The sequence below is a fragment of the Muscardinus avellanarius genome (genome assembly GCF_963383645.1).
Source record: "Muscardinus avellanarius genome assembly, contig: SCAFFOLD_63, whole genome shotgun sequence".
Lineage (NCBI taxonomy): Eukaryota > Metazoa > Chordata > Mammalia > Rodentia > Gliridae > Muscardinus > Muscardinus avellanarius.
The window spans coordinates 35,013-53,150 of record NW_027664498.1 but is presented as its reverse complement, the minus strand read 5'-3'; the positions used below and the strand labels follow the sequence as shown (position 1 = coordinate 53,150).

At 44.9% G+C, this 18,138-nt stretch overlaps 1 pseudogene across 1 annotated transcript; it reads right to left on the bottom strand.

Moving 5' to 3' along the window:
• Positions 1 to 804: 804 nt before the first annotated feature.
• On the bottom strand, positions 805 to 5,844 carry LOC308279567 (Fanconi anemia core complex-associated protein 24-like; annotated as a pseudogene). The gene is made up of 4 exons: positions 5,742 to 5,844; positions 3,558 to 3,697; positions 2,051 to 2,203; positions 805 to 1,053 (listed from the first exon to the last, which is right to left on the bottom strand). The product of its transcript is annotated as a Fanconi anemia core complex-associated protein 24-like (transcript).
• Positions 5,845 to 18,138: the final 12,294 nt, after the last annotated feature.

Below are 18,138 nucleotides of genomic sequence, written 5' to 3'. Positions count from 1 at the left end.
AGGCTTGGTAATGCATACGCGTAATCCCAGTACTTGGGAGGCTGTAACAGGAGGATCACAGGTTGGAGACCAGTGAGGCTGGTCAGTGAGACCCTGAGTGAGACCTGTATCAAAGTAAAATATATGCCAGGTGTGGTGGAGCACACTTGTAATCCCAGCATCAGGAGGCTGAGACCGGAGGATCTCAGTTAGCAGATAGCCTCAGCTGCTTACTGAGGCCCTCCATAACTTAGTGAGACCCTGTTTCAAAATAAAGGATAAAAAATAGGGCAGGATATATAGCTCGGAGGTCAAATTCCTCTGGGCTCCATCGCCAGACACGCAAAAAGAACAACAATAAAAAATCAAAGTAAAAAATATTTATTTACATTGGCAGCATCCTACCGACCCCTCCTGAAGAACAGCGGCGCTGTTGCCAGGAGCAAGGGACTTATGATACACAGTGCTTCACTGCCAGTTTCTTTTAGATGGATATAGCCGCTACCTGAAACTTTTAAGTCCTTTCCACTTCAGATGCAGGTCTAGGTCTTTCATAGAAAACTACCCTCGCAGGCTTTTTGCTGAGAATGAGAGTCCCTGACTTCTTAGGAAGATCCCCAGTGGCCGGCTTCATCTTAGCTGAATCAGGGCATGCCACCTGCAGCCCACTAACCTAAGTGCCCAGGTCCAGCCCCAGACAGCAAAGCCGCAGCTCAATCACAGGGCTCCTCCAGGCGTGCCTCCTTCACCAGTTGCTGTGGTCCTGTTTTTTCTTGATTTTTAACTGTGAAAACCAGGCCCTGTAGCTTAGGGTGAGGGTGGCTGTCACCTGGACTGAGTGAAGAAGGTGTGGGTTTGCTGTGATACCGCTTGTCCTACCACTGGCTTGAAATCTGGGGTAGAAGCATTACTCAGTTGCTGGATACTTGGAAACTTCTGAAGCAGAAGAGAAGCTTTAACTTTTCCAACACCTGGGATCTGTTGCACAGTTCAAAGGAGGGATGGCTCAGAGAGCAGAGACCTTTTCTTCCTGAGGAAAGGGTTTTTACTGGGTTCTTTGGATTGCTCAAGAACCTGAAGGAGAAATTAAAGAATTACAGAAGCGCCCCCTGGAGAACTGGCAATTTTCTTAAGATCATTTTCCTATTTGATTCAGCTTAATTTAGGGTTCAAATGTTTTCACGTGCCATGAATATAACTTTCCAGACAAGAGTAAAATTATTGAGAGATGGACCATATGACCACACAAAAAAGATAAAAATAATTGACAAAAAACATATATTTTTCAGAATCTTAAAGCTAGAGGTAGTGAAAAACATGGTCTGAGGAATTTAAATACTTTCATCATATGGTCCAGAAAGAAATGACCAAGCTGGGCATGGTGGTGCATGCTTTTAATCCTAGTACTTGGGAGGCTGAGACAGGAAGATCACAGGTTTGCAACCAACCTCAGCTACTTAAGCCCTCCACAACTTAGTAAGACCCTATATAAAAATCAAGAATATAAAATAGGGCTGGGGGTATAGATCAGAGATAGAATACCTTTGGGTTTATTCCCCAGTGCCAAACACAAAAAGAGGCCAGAGCTAGCCGAACGTGGTGGAACACATCTCTAATTCCAGTACTTGAGAGGCTGAGCAGCTTTGAAGCCAGCCTCAGAAACTTAGATTCTGTTTCCAAATAAAATAGAGCTGGGGGTATAGCTTGGAAAGAACATGCCCCTGAGTTCAATCCCCAGCACTACAACAACAAAAAAATGAAAAAGTCATGTTTACAGCCAGGTGTGGTACCTATAATCATAGTACTTGGGAGGCTGAGATAGGCCTCAAAAACTCAGCAAGACTCAGCGGGGCATGGTGAGTACACTTGTAATCCCAGCATTCGGGAGGCTGAGACCGGAAGATCACAGTTCGCAGACAGACTCAGCTACTTAGTGAGGCCCTCTGCAACTCAGTGAGACCCGGTTTCAAAATAAAGAATAAAAAATAGGGCAGGGGGTGTAGCTCATAGGTCAAATGCCCCTGGGTTCCCCCAGACCTGCAGTATTGTGAAAGAGAAAATGAGCACTTACTAATTGGATGATGAGGCAAGATGCTTCTATCTGGTTGGTCACAGGAAGTAACACCATCCCCAGGTCCAGCACAGTAAACTTCTGTATGGCTGAAAAGTACTGTTCACTCATCTGGGTTTTTTCAACTACTACAATCCCTTGAAGATTTCCAGACTTCAAAGAAAAATACATCATTTTGTAACAAATTTACAAAGTTAAGAGAGCTATCACTTTGCATTTGAAATGGCTAATGGCATTATATATAAATTATTACAAGTGTTCAATTTCAGTTTAATTCAGAACTTAACATTTGTAACTTTTGTTCTGTGTGTAGTACTGGAGATTGAAACCAGGGATATTCTACCTCTGAGCTACACCCCAGTCCTTTTAAATTTTTTTGTTTATTTTTTATGTGTATCTATTTTTATTGGTGCATTGTAGTCAAACATCACAATGGAGTACAAGACTTGTGAGGGTATACCAGCAACATCATTCAATTAACCCGTATCCCCTCCCTGTCCCATTCCCTCCCCCTCCCTCGATCCCATGCTTGATTTGGTGATTAACTTTGATTCATTTGTTTACATATATCATGCATTTTAAAGAGATTCCATCTTCCCACATCCCATCCCCTCTGATTGGTCACATTAATTGCTCTCTCATGGGGCCCTTTCTTCAACTAGATTTATTTCCTTACCCATTTCTTCCTAGTTTTTGCATATTAGGAAAAGCATCTGATTTTCTATTTTCTGTGATGATTCTCTAAGTATCCACATTGCAAGTTCTGATTCTGCTCCTGAAGGCCCCGGCGCCAGCCTGGCCCACTGGAAGACTCTGATCCTGGCCTCGCTGGCTCAAGTACCAGCCTTGCCTCACAGCAGGCCCCAATCCCAGCCTTGCTGGACCCAGTTATGGCCTAACCCCTCACAGGCTCCGATCCCAGCCTCGGAGTCCCCAGCACTGGCCTTGCCTCACGGCAGGCTCTGATCCCGGCCTCACTGGCCCCGGCACAGGCCTAACCCCTCGGCAGGCTCTGATTCCAGCCTCAAAGGCCCCAGCACCAGCCTTGCCTCATGACAGGCTCCAATCCCGGCTTCATTGGCCCCAGCACGGGCCTCATCCCTTGGCAGACTCTGGTCCGGGCCTCAGAGACTCCCACACTGACCTTGCCTCAAGGCAGGCTCCAATCCCAGCCTCACTGGTCCCGGCACCAGGCTCATCCCTCGGCAGACTCCGATCCCGGCCTCGGAGGCCCCAGCATCAGCCTTGCCTCATGGCATACACTGATCCTGGCCTCACTGGCCCTGGCACCAGCCTTACCCCTCGGTAGGCTCCAATCCTGGCCTCTGAGGCTCCTGCACCTGCCTTGCCTTATGGCAGGCTCCAATGCTGGCCTTGGCTCTGGACTCACCCCTCGACTGGGTCCAAGGCTGAGGATGGTCTTGAGCTTGCAATCCTCCTCTCCTCTCTCAGCTTTCCAAATACTAGAATTAGAGGTATGTTCCACCATGCCTGACTTAGTACTTACATTTCTAATTCGAACAAGTCTCTTTCTGTAGCCATTTGTTGCTACCAAGTCAGCTGTGGTGATATAAAGAATGCAAGATCTGCTGGACAGGTAAAAATCTACCAGTGTCAGGCCATCCTCAAAAATGTGTTTAATATTCCCTTAAAATGGAGGAAATGAGCACTGTTAACTTAGGCAATAGGTAGATTTTTAAATTTATTTTTATGATATTTATTTTGTGTGTGTGTGAGTCTGGGGATGGGACCCAGGGGCATTCAATCTCAGAGCTACACCCCCTTGTGACGACTAGCTCAGTACTGGGCACAATAAATCCAGCACTGAGTTCGCTTGGGAACAAGAGTCTCAGAAAGGTGGGCAAAGGTTTCGGTTGTAGTTCTGCAGCCACTTATCTGCAGCGAATTTTTCCCTTTTTATGAAATAAACTCCTTAAAGTTCCTGTTCACGGCACTAAAAGTGGAAATTCCTCTCCGTGAAAAATCTGAAATGACTGACATGCACAATTGCCTCTTGTGCAATTGACAAAGTTTTAATTTTCATCACCAGTACTTGTACCCAGTGTAAGCACCAAAGGACAATAGTGAGGCATTAAGTGTAAACAAGATAAACAGGATAAAAGAAGATCCATGGCATCACAGTTTAAGATTCATCTGGGACTGGGCGATTAAAGTCAGCCCCCTTGGGGCTTTTGTCACAGGTTTCTGGCCTTAAGGGTAAACCCTAGGGGGCAAAGTCCGGAATCTGGAAAGGCTGGGGTCACACCAAAAGTCCGTTTTGGAGAAATTCAGTTTTCTAGGATCTCCTTTGATCCTTCCAGAGTGTTTTGTCCCCAGGGATTAGTCCAGGCCCTCCTCTATCAAGATCCATAGGGCTGCGGCGAGGATTTGTTCGGTCCTGTCTGCTCCGCCATCCCCTATAAGGCAATACTTATATTACAGTTAGTAGACAGGGCAAAAACATTATAACACAGGTGACTGGATTTCTATAATTGTTCTTTAATGCATAATATTGAAGCAGACTTTTGGGTTTTTTACTCTCCTGCTGCTGAGTCACAAATGGTATGCCTTTGCTAGAAAAAAGCTTATTAGCATCTCTTAATGAGGAAACAAATGGCCCAGATTCCAGAGACAGTTTTACATCTCTTTGGGAAATGGGGCAAAAGGTAGGTTTGCAGCTTCCCCTGCTGGCAGAGAGGTGCTGGGAGCTAATCTTTAGATCAAAGGACCTGCGTGCGGAAAGGCCAAGAGAAATTTTGCAGCCCCTGAATTCTGACTGCCCTTTATTACAGCTGGAACAATACAGAGAAAGTCTGAAGGCTTAGACATTTTACTAGAAAATTTATCTTTCATGGACTCAACTTCTTTCAGAGTCCTAATTCTTGGGATCCTGTTTTAAATCATTGGAGCTTTTTAGTGTAGAAATCTAAGAGCAGGGAGTATTTTTGCCAGAGATGACGTTTCCTCCTCAGGGCTCTCCTCCGTGAGGCCTTGCCAATTAATACAAGCATTTCTCATGCTCATATATGCCGAAAAGGGACAGCAGCAACCCCTGTCCTATTTTTATTCTTTAATTTGAAACAGGATCTCACTAAGTTGTAAAGGGTCTCACTAAGTAGCTGAGGCTGTCTGAGAACCATGACCCTCTGGTCTCAGCCTCCTGAATGATGGGATAACAAGTATGTGCCACCATGCCAGGCTTAAATTTGTTTTTAAACCACAGAAAGGAAAGGGCATATGACAAAAGGCAGGCCACTGACCTTGCATTTCTATCGTCCCCTAAGACTCCGACCCGCAGGGGCTTAGAGAACGACACAGACACCTTTCCAGCTGAAATATGAATTCTTCTTTAATGGATCCTTTTGTCTCTCAATATGTCTCTCTCTTCTTTCTTTCTAATATGTCTGACAATGAGTACACAATATATATCAGCATCATAATCCCTCCTTCTATTCCCTACCAACCCCAAGCTTCCACAGCTAGGGCATGCACACTTCTGACTCTCTCATAGGCAGGCTGGTGGTAGGCGTCACTGATCATTCTGCAGGCATGTAGCATGGCACACTGCGCATGCTCAAGGAGACGTCCATCTTGTGAGTCTCATGACTTGGCTGCAAGCCTAGGCGCCATCTTGAATCCATGCTGGCAATAAGCCTGGGTGCCATTTCGGTCCAGCCGAGTGGGCCCCAACACATTTCCTGTGCCAGCTGCTACCCATGCCATTTCTCATTGGCCACAATGTGCCCAAAAGGTACATGTACTGGACCCACGCAGTCAGGAGGATGCCTTTCCATATGTGGTCTTGAACTAATGAGGGAAATGAAATTCACCTCTTAAGCCAGCCTTCCTGCACACAGCCCCAAGGTCCACTGGAAAGCCAGGGACTCTAGCAGGAGCCTGTCTGCTTAATGGTCTTTCAAAGACGGAACTGTGTGCTAAAGTCTAAAAACCTGGAGATTATGGCCCTGGCAGCTGTGTTCCTCATTTTCAGAACGTTTCTAGCCTCTGATATCCCAGATTGTTCAGTGCCATGGCTCCTCTGTCCAGTCCAGGATCTGAGATAAGCCAGCAGGGAGCCCCCTCTAACCCAGCCTAAGGATCAGGGAAGCACATTCCTTCCTAATTCCTACCAGCTGTGCAGGTCCAGTTTTTCATCCTGCCCACCCTCCACCTTCCTTGGCTCTGGATTGGCTGCTGTGTCAGAGATTGACACCTGAACTCTCCAATAAGAGCTAGACAATGCAGCTGCTTTCCTATTGGTGGAGATTCAAAAACACCCGCTAGTTGCCAAGAGCAACCTTTGTGAAAGCAACTTTGACTCTGATTGGTCGAGGCCACCAACGGCAGTTGTTGTTGTTGGAAAGTCTTCTGAGAGAAAAGGCGTTTGGATTTAAGCTAGAGAAAGCGCAATAGTGCGATTGGGTGATAGGCTTCGGTCCCTGCCTGAGACCAGGCCACCTCCAGGAGCAAGGATGCTCCAGCGGCTTCGGAAAGGCCGCCGGAGCCTGTTGGTAAGTAGATCCCACTGGTCCTGCCCTCACCGGGTGGTGACTAGAGTCAAGGGTAAGAAGTTGGGGTAGGTTAGGGGTTAGTCCTGAGACTGAGACTGAGACGAGGCGGGGCATGAGAGGGCGTGGTTTTCAGTTTGAGAAGACCTGAGTTTTCCTGTTGTAAAGAATCTCTGTCCTGAGTTGGCTGCAGACAGACAGGAATCACTCTGTTAGCAGCTTTTGCTCTGTGTTGGGAAGTGTGCTCCTGCCAGGCGCAGACCAGCTCCATTGCTGGATCCCCCATAGGGAATCATCTTGACTTTTCCCTTTTCCACCCACCCCATCCACCCATCAGCAAGTGCACCGATTCCACCTACCATATGTACCTGTAAGTGGTGCCCACCGACCTCCAGCGTCTGGCTGCCTGGCCTGCTCCCTAAACAGCTCCTCGCTAGCTTCTCTGCCTTCACCCTTGCTCTCACTCGAGGTCCATTCTCTGCAGGGCATCATGTGCCATGCCCTGGGTGGGATCCGCAGCACTATACCCCAGAAAAAGTTGGTAGAACCAAGTTGTAGGAGAGCAGTAGGGAGGTATCAGAGGATTAGGGACCAGGACCCTTGAGGAAGAGAGAAAGACAGCAGGGGTGTTCAAAGGATGAGACGGGGAGTATGAGCACACAGCGACAGAGTGGGCATGGGAAGATTTGGAGGGAAGCAAGGCAGGCAGAAGGAACAGAAAAGGGGAGGCCGGAGTGGAGCTGGTGGGGGAGGGGCGGGCGGTTGAGGGCACTGGGTTCTAAAGACATTGACATGATCAGGCTTGCGTATTATTATTTTATTTCTTTTTGTGTGTGTTTTGTACAGGGGGTGGACCCCAGGGGCTTTTCTACCTCCAGGCTATACTCCCAGACCTATTTTATATTTTATTTGGAAACAGGGTCTCACTAAGTTGCTGAGAGCCTCACTAAGTAGTTGAGGCTGGCTTCGAACCTGTGCAATTCTCCTGTCTCAGCCTCCCAAGCGCAGTGATTGTAAGCATCCACCACCCCGCCCGGCAATGATAATTTTACTAATTCAAATCAGCATGTTATTGAGTTTTTATCCAAAGCATTAACATTCAGAACAGTTTCCACTGTGTGCAGATATACACAACTGATTGATAGCCTATGGTGGCACTGTCTAGACGTTAGACGGGTGACTGGCAAGGCCAGGGCAGCTGCTCTGGGAAGGACTACAGGCCCCATGGTGGACAGGTGCAGTGGCGCCCCCTGGTGGATGCACTGTCTGGCATATGGGGCTTGGGAATGGGAAGGCAGAGTGGGGCTCCTGGTGGGCTGGATCCCTGGTGGCCAGTGCAGGTTTCACTCCCACGTGGTCATGGTGATGGCGACAGGACCAGGTAATTCCCACCCCCCATGTCAGTGACCTGTGTTTTGTTTGTGCAGAAAAACATCTTCCCTTGTGTCCGGCCGGCAGCTGACATCGATCCCAAGCCAGCTGTGCCCTGCACACCTGCTCCCTGCAGCCCTAGCCAGTCTTCAGAGAGACCAAGGTGAGTCTCAGATGGCCAGGCACTGAGGTTTTCCCTGGCTCAGCACCAGGTCCTGGATCCTGGAACTGTTCAAAGTGGCCAGAAAAATCACAAGACTTATCTTTAGAAAAATTTACCACAGTGCTGTGGTGCTGCACCTAATCTGGCTTCTCTGAGGGCTCATGGACTTGGGGATCTAGTCAAGTAAAGTGCACGATGTTCTCACATTTCAGGATTGGATGCAATTAGTATATTTTGAAATATAAGCATTAAAGTCCATATGCTTGGGTTAATACTACTTATTTTATTTTGTATTATTTGTGCTAGAGATGGAACCCAGGGCCTTCTGCATGCTAAGCATGCTGTACCACGTAGCTACGCCCTCTCCACCCCTTTTATTCCTGAGACGTTTTTCTATGCCCTCCAAGATTTTAGATAGAGTTTTGAAATTTTTTTTTCTTTACTGGGGATGGAACCCATGGTCATTCTACCTCTGAGCTATATTTTTTTTTCTTTATTTTGAAACAAGGTCTCACTAAGTTGCAGAGGGCCTCATCAAGTGAGACTTTCTGTGAACTTGAGATTCTCCTGTCTCAGCCTCCCAAGTACTGGGATTACAAATGTGTACCACCACACAGGGCTTGGAATATTTTTTCCATTCTTTCTTTCCTTCTTTCGTTCTTTTCTTCTTTTTTTAAAATGAGGATTGAACACAAGGACAATCCACCAGCCCTTTTTATTTTTTATTTTATAATTTGAGACAGGGTCTCACTAAGTTGCTGAGGCTAGCCCTTAACTTGTGATTCTTGTGTCTTAGCTTCCCAAGTACTGAGATTACAGGTAAGTGACAGCACACTGTTTTGGGACTATCCCCAAATACATTGACTTGGACCTAGGGATGGTGGTGCATGCCCATAATCCCAGTACTAGGGATGCAGAAGCTTTCTTCAAACCTGCAATCTTCCTATGTCAACCTCCCAAGTACTAGGATTATAGGCATGGGCCACCATGCTGGGCTAGAATCCCTAATAGTTATGAAGTTCAGTTTATCAAGTTTCTTTACTGGATCATACCAAAGGAATCTTTTCCTAATCCAAGGTCACAAAGATTTTCTCCTATGTCTTCTTCTACAAGGTTTAGACCTGGGCTTCACATTTAAGTTTGTGTTTTGTTTGATTTGTTTATTTATTATTAATTTTAATTTTAATTTTTGTAGTACTGTGGATTGAATCCAGGGGCATTCTACCTCTGAGTCACACCCCTAGTCCTATTTAGTCTTCTTTATTTGAAACAAGTTCTCACTAAGTTGCAGAGGACTTCACTAAGTAGCTGAGGCTAGCTGTGAACCTGTGATCTTTCTGTCTCAGCCTCCCATGTACTGGGATTACAAGTGTGCGCCACCACGCCTGGCTTGATTTTTGTTTTGTTTTGTGGCACTGGGGATAGAACCCAGAGACAGTCTGCCTGCAGGATACATCCCAGTCCTGTTTTATTATGTGTTTGGAAACAGAGTCTAGCTGGGTTGATGAGAAATTTGCTACTTGCTGAGGCTGGCTGTGAACCTGCACTCCTGCGGCCTCAGCCTCTCAAATACTGGGATTACAGGCATGTACTATTATGCCTGGCTTATTTGATTTAAATTTTATATATAGCATGTAATATATAAATCCAAGTTATTCATTTATTTACTTTTACATATGGATAATCATTTTCTCCAGCAGCATTTGATGAAAGCCTAAAAAGCCTGGTGTGAGGTGCACAGCTGTAATCCCAGTATTTGTGAGGCTGAAACAGGAGGATCACAGGTTCCAAGGTAGCTTCAGCAATGTAGGAAGACCATGTTTTCAGTTTAAAAAGGCCAGGGATGTAGCTTGGAAGTAGAATGCCTCTGGGTTTAATCCTCAATACCACATAAATAAATAACTATGTAAGTAAACACACACAAGTCTGTACTTTGTGTGTGTGAGTGTGTGTGTGTGTGTGTGTGTGTGTGTGTGTGTGTGTGTTACTGAGTTGTGGAACCCAGGAACTTTCTACCTCTGGGCCACACACCCCAGCCCTATTTTTTATAATTTCTTTGGAAACAGAGTCTCACTAAGTTGCTGAGAGCCTCACTAAATAGCTGAGGCTGGCTTAGAACCTATGCAATCCTCTTGTCTCAGCCTCCCAAACACTGGGATTATAAGTGTGTGCCACCACACCCAGAAAAGTCTGTACTTTATTACTTATATATTGCTATGTAACAAATTGCACCAAAATTTAGTGGTTCAAACATCAAACGACAGTAATTTTTATCTCACATTTTACTTTTTTTCCCCCTTGGGTACATGTGCATTGAACCTCTGAACTACAACTTCAAACCTATTTAGTTTTTTTTCTTCTTCTTCTTCTTCTTTTTTTTTTTTTTTTGGTGGTATTGGGGTTCCTGGAAATCCTTCTGTCTCTGGGCTACACTTCCAGACAAATTTGGAAAAAGGGTTTCTTAAGCCAGCAAGGCTGGCTTTGAACCTGAGCGATCCTCCTGTCTCTACCTTCAAGGTGGGGGATTACAAGCGTGTGCCACCATGTCCGGCTTTTATACTTTATTTTGAAACAAGCTCGCAGTAAGTTGCAGAGGTCCTCACTAAGTAGCTGAGGCCGGCTGCGGACCTGTGATTCTCCTGTCTCAGTCTCACAAGCACTGGGGTTACAAGCGTGGGCCACCGTGCCAGGCAAAAAAGTGAATTTCAAATTGGAATGGACATAACAGAAGCAAACGAAAGGACATAGTTGACAACAGAGGAATTATGACTCCACACAAATAAGTGGAAAACATTCAGTAATCTCAATAAGAAATGTTTATGTAGAGCATGAAGTTTAAAGTTTTTGGCAAATTTTAGACAAGTACTCATACATGTGGTTGCAGGTTGAAGAAATGATTTGTGAAATAATTTCATGCTGTATCATGTAGGCACAAAATATTAATTTCATTTGTCTCAGCAACTTATGGTGTGGTGGTTTGTTGTATAGAATTAACACTTAGTAGAGAAGAGGTTATCTGTACATAGATCTTCATTACAGGCTTATTTATAGCAGTGAAAAGCCAAGAATAAAATCAAAGGCCACTGAAGAGGGGAATTGCTGACTGAGTTGGTATATCTACTTGATTCTTCCCTTTGTGTGCATGCAGTAGGAGTCAAACCCAGGGCGTTATGCATGCTAAGCACATGCTCCACCACTGAGCGACGCCCCCAGCCTTTTTCCTATTTTTTTTTTTTGGGGGGGGTTCCTGGTAACACTTTTATGGGCTATACTCCCAGACCTCTTTTATATTTTTATTTGAAAACAGGGTCTCTTAAGGCCAGTGAGGCTGGCTTCAAACTGGAGTGATCCTCCTGTCTCTGCCTCCCAAGTACGGGGATTACAAGCATGCGCCACCACGCCTGGCCTTTTTCCTAATATTAAAATATTGGCTGTAAGCCGGGCATGGTGGCACACATCTATAATCCCAGTACTTAGGATGCGGAGATAGGAAGGTCATAGCTTTGCAGCCAGCCTCAGCTGCTTAGGGAGGCCCTCCATAATTTAGTGAGGCACTGCTTCAAAATAAACAGTAAGCCAGGCATGGTGGCACAGGCTTGTTATCCCTGTGTTTGGGAGGCTGAGACAGGAGGATAGCACAGATTCGAAGCTGGCCTCAGCTATTTAATAAGACTCTCAGCAACTTGGTGAGACCCTGTTTCCAAATAAAATATAAAATAGGTCTGGGAGCATAGCCTGGAGGTAGAGAGCCCCTGGGTTCCAGCCCCAGGACCACCAACAAAACAAAACAAAATAAAAAACCCAAATAAAGAAAAAATATAACTGGGGGTGTAGCTTGGAGGTAGAATGCTACTGGGTTCAATTCCCTGTTCCACAAAAAATAATAAGTTAATTAATTAAATAGGCCTGGGCATGAAGTTTGGAAGTAGAATGTCCCTGGGATCAATCACCAGCACCACAAAAAGGAGAAAAAAAATTGGCTATAAGAACTTATTGTACACAAGACAAACTGTATATGTGTGTAGTGGAAACTATAAAATAGGAAGAAAACTAAAAAATCCTAAGAGTGTACAAAGGGATGGATTAGTGGGCAATTTCATCTTTAGCTGACATATATTATGTTATATGACACTTTTCTGTTGGGGGCCTGGAGGCAGCACAATTAATATGCGTATATGTCAATGCCAAGTGTTATGTTTATTTTACTCTTTAATGTTTTAATACAGACCGTGTGGGCAGAGTGAGAAGAGAAGACCGTTACGGTTTTTGGAAACATTGAGCTCTGGGGAAGAAGCTGATGTTGAATCACAGGTGAGGGACATTTCAGTGATACTTTGTGGATGCTGTATCATCCAGGACTCAGGTGATTGCAATGTTCTGGAGTTTCTCCCTCAGAGTTAACGCAGGGCAAACTGTATAGTGTGTAGGAGCAAGCAATTTGTTTTGTGTGTGGTAGTGGAGATTGAATGCAGGGGCGATCTACCTCTGCACTATTGTACCAGCCTTATAATTTTTTAATTTTTGGGTACTGGGGATGGAACCGAGGGACATTATTCTACCTCCGAGCTACACCCCCAGCCCTATATTTATTTTTTTGTTTATTTTGAAACAGGGTTTTACTGAGTTGTAAAGGGCCTGACAAAGTAGCCGAGACTGACCTTGAAACATATCCTCCTGTCTCAGCCTCCCAAATGCTCAGATTCCACGCGTGTGCCACCAAGCCCGGCTTTATATTTCATTTTGAAATAGGGTCTCACTAAGTTGCTGAGACTGGTCTTGAACTGGCAATCCTCCTGTCTCAAACTCCCTAGTACTGGGATTAGAGGTGTGCACTACTGCACCTCGCTGACTAAGTATTTTCTCTTCTGCATTTGATAGATTTTGCTTTGGGGTTTATAATTTTTTTTTGTGGTAATGGGGTTCCTGGAAGCCCTTCTACCTCCGGGCTACACTCCCAGACCTATTTTATATTTTTATTTAGAAACAGGGTCTCCTAAGTCAGCATGGGCGGCTGGCTTCGAACATGCGTGATCCTCCTGTCTCCGCCTCCCAAGCGCGGGGATTACAAGCGTACGCCACCACGCCCGGCAGGGTTTATAATTTTAATGTGTTTATTTGGTTAGCTAACATTTAACCTCTTTCCTCTGTCTTTCAAAGTCAAGTCGTTTAAAGACAACAGCTTCACATGCTAAATGTTGATTTCTATCAAAGATGAATAATGTGGCTCTGTCCTCTGACCCTGAGCTAATTTTCCTGTCACTCCTTTAGTACCAGACTACACATTACAGCCTTTCTTCAAATTCACACTCAGTGAGCTTTCTTACTCTTTTCTTAGGGTTTCTAATACTTTGCTTTAATTTCCAAATACAGAAGACTTTTGACTTTACAAATTAGTGTTGTTAGGTTTGGGGACTTTATGTGCATGAAATTATGGAACACATATTTCTGCATATGATTCCATTGCTCTATATGTGTAGAAATGTAAAATGATGTCTTCCAGAGCCAGGTGAAGTGGTGTAAGCCTATAATCCTAGACCTTGGTAGACTGACAGCAGGATTTCAGGTTCAAAGCCAGCATGTAGTCTCTTAGTAGGACCCAGTTTCAAAATAAGAAAAGAGCTGAGCTGAGGGTGTATCTCCTGGCTAGAATGTTTCTGCATCTGATCCCTAGTACTACACACAAGCACAAAACTTCTATCTTCCTATTCATTGGAACATTATATTATCATTATAGTGAAGTGCTATATCTTTAAAAATGCATTTTGATGCATACCTGTGATCACAGTACCCTCAGTAGGCTGAGACAGGAGAATTGCAGGTTTGAGTCTAGTCTCAGCAGCTTAGAGAGATTCTCAGCAGCAACTTTGTAAGACCCTGTTTTAAAAGAAAAATAAGGCTAAGTATGGTGGCACACGCCTGTCATCCAGTACTTGGGAGGCTGAGACAGGAGGATTGCGTTTGAAGCCAGGCTCAGCAATTGAGTAAGACCCTATTTCAAAATGAAAAGATCTAGAGGTGTAATTTGGAGGTAGAATATCACTGGGTTCAATACGCAGTGGGATTAATAAATCAATACATACATATATAAAAGTAAATATAAGCCAGGCATGGTGGTGCACACTTCTAATCCCTTCACTTGGGAGGCAGAGACAGGAGGATTGTGGAGCCTTGCTGGCTTAAGAGACCCTGTTTCAAAATAAAAATATAAATAATAGGTCTGGGAGCATAGCTTGGAGGTAGAAGGGTTTCCGGGAACCCCAGTACTACACAAAAAATTAAACATTTCTTAGTAGAGTTAATTAACATCCTTATCTACTTTTTCAGCATAAATTAGAAACTTAACATTATACCTATACATAATGGAAAATTTAGCAGACGTTCAAAGCCTTCCCTTATAAGGTTTGGATTGAGAAACATAATAATATCTTCTCTCAGCATTTTGAAAACATCATTTGTTGCAGTTAAGGGGGTTCTTTTTCAAATCTCCTGTGAGAAAAAGCCTGTTTGTGCACCTCTGCTCAGCATTTGCAGCCAAGTCCATGCTTTAGGAAGTGAACTTGCAGGCACAGAAGGGCATGCCTGGAATCCCAGTATCTGGGAGGCTGAGACAGCAGGATTGCAGCTTAGTGAGACCTATTTAAAACTAAAAATAACTAGGAGTGTAGCTCAGGGGTCATGGCCTCCTGGGTTCAATCCCCAGTACCACAGGAAAAAAGGGTGGGGAGAAAGTGACCTGACAGCTGTCACTCATGGTCCTGCATATAAAGATGGAGCACTAAACTCCTAGGCAAGAGACAGAGGAGAGCCCAGAGAGGACGCAGATCTGCTCAGATCCACCAGGACAGGAGGGCTCTAAGGTTTAAGATTCAATTGTAAGAAATAGTGGAGATGAAATTCCTAAAGCTTAGAAACCCAGCAAGAGCCTCAGCAAATTAATAAGACCCTACTTCAAAACTAAACAATGGGCTGGGGATGTAGCTTGGAGGCAGAATGCCCCTGGGCTCACTCTGCAGTATCACAAAATAAATCAATAAATTCCTAAAGCTAAAGCACACTAAGAAGCCCAGAGCGCAAAGGAAGGACCTGCACAGGTGACGCCGAGTCCTCTGTCCCGTGTACCCTTGGGAGGTGTCGAACACCGCACTCACACTTATTTCCTCTTTTCCTTCCCCAGAATGAAGAAAGACCGGTATTTAGAAAGCCTTCTCCGTCCCCAGGTATTTGGCTTTTGAGGTTCATTATGATTGAAAAGTTATTGTTGTAAAGCCAGGTTGGTGGCGCATGCTTGTGATCTCAGCATTCAGGAGGCTGAGGCAGGAGGATCACGTTTTGCAGACAGCCTCAGCTACTTAGTAAGGCCCTCCGCAAATTAGTGAGACCTGTTTAAAAATAAAGAAGTGAGTCAGGCGTGGTGGCACACCCTTGTAATCCCAGCGCTTGGGAGGCTGAGACAGGAGGATTACACAGGTTCAAAGCCAGACTCAGCTACTGGGTGAGGCTCTCAGCAACTTAGTGAGACACTGTTTCCAAATAAAGTAAAAACTAGGTCTGAGAGTATAGCCCACAGGTAGAAAAGCCCCTGGTTCCACCCCCAGTATCATATAAAAAGAAAAAATAAACCAGAAAGAAATTGGGAAGTGGTGTTGTTAAGCTGACACCTTTGCCTCCAGAGAGAAGACCCAGCCACTGGGTGGTGGATATGGATGTCCGCATGGGCTGTGCTCAGGTCTTGAGTGTGGGGGGCTGTGGGATGTGTGTGTGTCCTGGGGTGGTGGGCTATGGGGTGTGTTTGGGTTCTGGGGGACGGGGGCTGTGGTATGTGCTTGGGTCCTATGGAGGGGATTAGGGTTAGGGTGGTCTCAGGCCCTGGGGAGTGGTATATGTAAATCATCCCACTTAGGGGCTGACTGTGGGATGTGCTTGGGTCTTAGAAGAGGGGATTAGGGTTACGGTGGTCTCAGGCCCTGGAGAGTTGGTATATGTAAACTAGCCCACTTAGGGGCTAATCTTTATGGAGTTTGCCTTCATTGCATTTTGTCAGCTGTAGCAGCTTTTATAGTGGATTGAAATTTTTGACTATCATATATTACTCATGTGGAAATCCTCTTATTATCTATCCTGCATATCTTGATTGATAATATTTTTATCCTTTTTATTTTGGTGTTTTTGATATTATATTTTGGGAAAGTGCTGGGGCTTTCACGCAAGTTTATTCTCTATGATACTCTGCTAGCCAGGCGAGGTGGTGCACACCTGTAATCCCAGTACTTGGGAGGCTAGGACAGGAGGAGCAGAGGTTCCTGACCAGCCTCAGCTACAAAAAGCGATACATTCAAATACACGCACAGCCTCTCTTGATGGCTCCCTGCTAACCTCCTCCAGCTCCTGCTCCTCCCTCCCTGTACATACTGGTAAGGTTGTTGGTGATACCTTCATCTATTCTTCAATATTTCTGCTGTTTCCTTCCCCAAGATTCCTCTCCCTCCCCTTCTACCTCCCCAGCCCCTTCTCCTACTCTACTGGTCCCTCTCCTTATTATCACCAAGTTTCTCTTTCTTATTTTCTCTCTAGCTTCAGCTATAAGACCAATCATATGACCCTGACTTTCTGAGACTGATTGATTTCACTTAGCATCATGTTCTCTGATTCCATGTATTTTCCTGCACATGATGGGATTTGGGTCTTTAGTGTTGAGTCAAGCTCCATTGTCTATATAGACAACATTTTCCTTCCCATTCATCGGATGATGAATGTTAGTTCCATAATTTCCCTTTTGTGAACTTTTCTGTTTTCAGTATGAGATTTCTAACTTTAATTCTTTGGGAAAGAAACCAAAATTATAAGTTTAATTCCTCTGGGAAAATAGCAGTGGCATAGCTATTCATTTTGTGTGTGTGCTGCTAGTGTTTGAACCCAGAGGCATTCTCCCTCAGAGCTACACCCCAGCCTTTTGATTTTATACTTGTTTTGGCACAAGATCTCTCTGTTGTTGAGAGTCTCAGTAAGTTGCTGAGGCTGGTCTTGAACTTGCGATTTTTCCATCTCAGCCTCCCAACTATGTGGGATTACAGGCTTGTGCCACCACTCTGGCTGCTATTCATTGTTTTTCTTTCTTTTTTTTTATGATACTGAGGTGGAACCCTGGGACATTCTTTTCCCAAACTCTACCCCTGGCCATTTTTTATTTTTTATTTTGAAAGAAGTTCTCACTAAGTTGCTGAGGCTGGACTTGAATATGAGATCCTCCTATATCAGCCTCCCAAGTACTGGGATTACACGCATGTACCACCATATGCAGATTGTTCCTTAAAACCCTTTGCTATCTCTTGCTTCCTCCCCCAGGTACCTCTAGACTCTGGCCATAAATGTCTCCCAAGCACAGAAATTGTCACAGGACAAAATGACATCAGACTGAGTGTAATGACTTTATTGTGCTTTCTCTGTAATTCTCTGAATGGACACCTTAGCTCCAACTCCCAACCTTCCCTCTCACTAAGGGAGTGCTCTAGGACAGTGACCTTGAAGCCCTTGAGGAATGGGTTTTAAAACCTTCCTGAGGTTTTCTATCTGTTCTTTTATGATTGGTCAGAATTGGGTTGGGGGGGGACTAAGGACTTTTGCACAATTTTGATCCTTAATTTGCATGATTTTCTGTGGGCTGGCCCAGGCCCTGATTCCCTGGGGCCCCTCAGTCTCTCCCGTTCCTGCTCACCTCCCCAACCTCACAGAAAGGGGGATGCAGATGGCTGCTTTAATTCTTCCTGTTCCCAGGTCCTCTGCCCTGCCTCAAAACTTCCACTCTGCATAAAAATCTCACCTTTCCTGTTACCTCTCTTCTTGCCACTCACTGAAGCCTCACCAGACCATGCTCAATTTTTAAAAATTTTATTTATTTATTTTTAGTACTGGGAATTGGACCATTCCACTGCTAAGCTACACCCAGCCTGATTTTATTATTATTTTTTATTTTGAAACAGGGTCTCTCTGGGCTGTAGAGGACCTCACTAAGTTGCTGGTCCTCCTGTCTTAGTCTTCGGAGTGGCCAC